Genomic DNA, 4,367 nt, shown 5'->3' with positions numbered 1-4,367 from the left:
ACCATCTATCTATGGATGAACTTCCAGCCTACACCTTGACCAGAGCTATACCCAGAGTTGTACAGCTCCCTATCTCAACATCTTCCTTGGACATCTAACAGACATCTCAAACTTAACATATTAGAAAATGAAGTTTTTTCTTTTCTTGTACCTTCCATCTACCAAGTAGCTCAGCCAACAAAAAAACCTAAAAGTCATTTTACCATATCTTATTCCTTACATGTGGTCCATCAACAAATCCTATCAGGTTCCTCCCCGCCCCAAATATATCCCTGATGTCTTCCTTCTCTTCATTTCCATCACTTCCCCCAAGTTTAAGCCACCATTGTTATTTCCCTGACCTACTTCAGTAGGCACCTAATTGGCCTTCCTGCTTCCTTTCTTGCCCCATTTCAATTTATGGTTTCTTTGCCTTATTAAAATAAGATCCTTCCTCACTATGTTCCTGGCTTTGAATGTGTCAAGTTTATTCTTACATTCAGGTCTGAGTCTTACTACCTCACCTGCTTCCAGGGAAAAACATTCCGGACATCACTGAAGGGCTGACTTCTTTTGTCATTCAAGTCGCAGCTCAAATTTCTCCTCCTATGAGAGGCTTTCAGTCTCTCCTGTTACCCCATTTCATTTTATTCACTTTTTGCATTTATTTTAATCATCTGAAATAAACAAACAAAATGCTCTTTTCTTGCTAATTTTCAATTTCTCTCTCCTAGAATAGAAGCTGGGATCTTGGCTGCATCCTCTCTCTCCCATGCCTAGACCAGTGCCTGGCCCACAGCAGGTGTTCAAGAAATATTTGTCAACTAAGCAAGATAAGGAAGATAAGGAGGAGTATAGGTTCACAAAGAGAAAAGGGAATGGGCAGAGAAAAGAATACCAGATGCTGGACTCTGCTTTAAGTTGTACACTCAATTTTTTCAACCTCATACCATGACCCACAAAAATAAAAAGCTGCCACGTTGCTTAAAAGGAGCATGTATAACATATCAGCACTTTTCCCCTCTACACAAGCTACGGTTTCAAAAGAAGTGGGTAAAGAAAATAAGTAGTAACAAATTACAACACAACAAGTCAAAACTCAGCAGCTTATACAATATACTTTACTGGAAAATAAATTTCTGATAAAAAAATTTCCTTAGAATCAGCACAAATTTGGGCATAATATCCTTTTTTCTTCTTCTTCTTTTTTTTTTTTAAATGTTTATTTTTTTATTTTTGACAGAGAGAGAGACAGAGCATGAGCAGGGGAGGGGCAGAGAGAGAGGGAGACACAGAATCGAAAGCAGGCTCCAGGCTCTGAGCTGCCAGCACAGAGCCCGAATCGGGGCTCGAACTCACCAGCTGTGAGATCATGACCTGAGCCGAAGTCGGATGCTCAACTGACTGAGCCACCCAGGTGCCCCGGGCATAATATCCTTAAGCAAGAATTTGGTTCATGTGTAATAAAATCACTAAAAAACAAAACAAAACAAAAAACCCACCCTGCTCAGCCAGTTAAGCTACGGACTCTTGATTTAGGCTCAGGTTATGATCTCATGATTAGCGAGTTCGAGCCCCACATAGGACTGCACGCTGACAGCGTGAAGCCTGCTTAAGATGCTCTGTCTCCCTCTCTTGCCCCTGCCCCATCACTCTCTCTCTCTCTCTCTCTCTCTGTCAAAATACATAAACACAAGTTTTTTAAAAGAGAAAAAAACCCACCCAAACCATGAGAGAAAACACAAAATTATACATGCAGCTGAAATTGACACCTAGGGAACCAAAATATCAGCAAGTCAATTTCTGTTCTCCATTTGGTCTTTTATAGTTGGTTAACAGTTTCTTTTCCCAGATAACTTCTCTTGAAGTGCACTTCCAGGTCACCTGGGTGGCTCAGTTGGTTGAGCATCCGACTTTGGCTTAGGTCATGATCTCACGGTTTGTGAGTTCGAGCCTTATATCAGCTCTGTGCTGACTGCTCGGAGCCTGGAGCCTGCTTCAGATTCTGGGTCTCCCTCTCCCTGCCCCTTCCCTGCCCATGCTCTGTCTCTCTTTCAAAAATAAATTAAAAAACATTTAAAAAATTTAAAGTGAACTTCCATATTTTTAGATTAGTAAATCAAAAGCATACACATATCTCTACCCAAGTTAAACACTATGTGCATAAGGGAATCTTTCAAGGAGATAAGTAATAGAGTGATAAAGTGCCTTTCTATAATTTGAGGGATCCAATGGTCTAACACATCTAAGCTAAAATTCATTCCTAACGATTTTTGAAATGTATCGGATTTTGTCAGGGTTTTGACTGGTGAGGACAGGGGATGACATCTCGGCTGTGGTCTTGTTGGTGATAGTACTGATTACTGTGAGAATTACTAGGGAAATTCAGTCCCAGGAGTGACATTTCTCTTGCTTGACAGGGATCACAATAAGGGACAAATACGAAAGAATTGTCTGCCAATTTTTATAAAACTGTTTTTTCTTCCATAACTCTGGCAAAGGTGCCCCACAGAAGACACGTTTGTTTGTTTATTTATTTTTAAAGGGTAGAAATATTGCTTTATTTGAGAAACTTACATCCAAATTACTTCTATGTGCTTTCAAAAATCCTAACGAGCATCCAAGAAGAAAACATACACAGCTTCCACAACAATAAGAACAAAAAACTGGGGTTGACGATTGCCCCAAATGACATTTCCTAAAAGAAAAATATATTAACCTTTCTTTTTTTGAGTCAGGGTAAGTGAAATGCACACATAATAAATACCATTTTCTTACTTTTACAGGGAGTAAAGACTGTGATCATGTTTTTTTATGAATATTAAATATGAAATACAAAATCCACTCTTCTGAGCAACATGGGGAAAAAAACCCATTCTTTAACATTTTAGTTCTGATGCAATGAGAACGGAACCAAAGGTCTATTGAATCCGCCTTTTCGATTCATATACTGCCTGTACTTCCTCTTCTGAGATACATTTATGGCATAGGCATTTATTTACAGAGCCGTCCACCTTTTTCCCTCTTGTGGAGTCCAAAGAGGCAAATCCCATTAACTTCACCATTTCGATTTCTTCCTCTGTTTTGCCCTCTAAGCCCTCCTCAGTAATCTGACGTTCTTTGCTCTGTTTCTTTCTTTCTTTTCCTCATCTCTTCTTTCTTTTAGTGGAGAAGGGGAAGGAGATGTGGATCTATGCCGTTTTGGGGATCTGGAGCCTCTTCTGTGCGGAGATCCAGAGCGGCTCCGTCGAGGATCTCTCTCCCGGGACCGGGACCTTTCTCGGCGCCTGCGATCTCTCTTACGAGATGTGGACCGGGACGGCCTGCGCTCCCTCCGTGGAGAACGGCTGCGTTACGACCCATTGGGAATCGTCAGAAGACAAGTTTAGAAACAAGATTCTGTGAATGAGCAAGTGACCACCCAGAGGAGCTAGAAATGGAGGTCTAGCAGAAAAAACGTAGAAAGTCAGAACACTGGATGGTTGTTCATTTCTACTATGACTTTTGCGGTGGAGTGAACGGACGGTGAGAAGAGCAGAGGATGGAAGGAGGAAAATTTGCAGATGGGGAGAAGGGTGGAAAGTGAATGGGCCTTTTCAGGGTCATCCCTGTCCAGACGGTTGCTGTGAATCCATCTGTCCCCTGCTGGCCTGTTTGTGTGGACCAGTACTCTGCAAGAAGCAATCCAGTTGATGTTGGCTTTCTATCAAGAATGCCAAATTCCTTTTAAATACCTGGGAACTGCTGGGAACAGTTCTATTGGCAGCACACGGGCAGCCACTTAAACCAATCCCACCTTCACATCTCGTGGTTAGCATCGCCTGTGGTATAAGCCCTCCAGCTAATGTTTTAGCTTCTCATGCTTTTACCTTTTAAGTAGGTTTTTGTTTCTTTTTGGCTGAAGAATCAACTTTCTAGTATTCTACTGGCTTTCAGATCTTTTCACTGTACCCCTGGGCTACGAAAACACACTATATCTTCAACCCATTCTTGGAACTCTACCCCTACCTCCAGGTTTTTACTGTAATTTATCTCCTTGAAGGCTCTGTTTCTACGTGGGATTTTCCATTCTTCCACGTTCCAAGTTCAGGAGATGGGGTCTACAATATTTATCATCTGTCTTCCAGCAAAGAGTTCTTACTAATTTTAGGCTCATAACATCTTCTCTCCTACCTCATTCATTGAAGACTTCAGCTCACAGTTTTCCCCTCCACTCTGCTTACCTCAGCATCCATGGGAACAGCTATAGCCTTAGCTAAAGTGAAACTCCTTAATCAAGCTTAGTTCCTTGACCTTTCATGACCAAAGTCCTTCACTACAGGCACCCATTTCCATGGCCACATGGGGGACCGTGTCAATGCCTGGAATTGCACTTCTGAAATTGCAGC

The 4,367-nt window shown here is 41.7% G+C and overlaps 1 pseudogene; it reads right to left on the bottom strand.

The window, feature by feature from the left end:
• Positions 1 to 2,553: 2,553 nt before the first annotated feature.
• On the bottom strand, positions 2,554 to 3,797 carry LOC122226055 (annotated as a pseudogene).
• Between the last annotated feature and the right edge of the window lie 570 nt (positions 3,798 to 4,367).

The sequence above is a fragment of the Panthera leo genome, chromosome C1, assembly GCF_018350215.1.
Source record: "Panthera leo isolate Ple1 chromosome C1, P.leo_Ple1_pat1.1, whole genome shotgun sequence".
Lineage (NCBI taxonomy): Eukaryota > Metazoa > Chordata > Mammalia > Carnivora > Felidae > Panthera > Panthera leo.
This window is presented reverse-complemented; position numbering and strand designations above follow the sequence as displayed.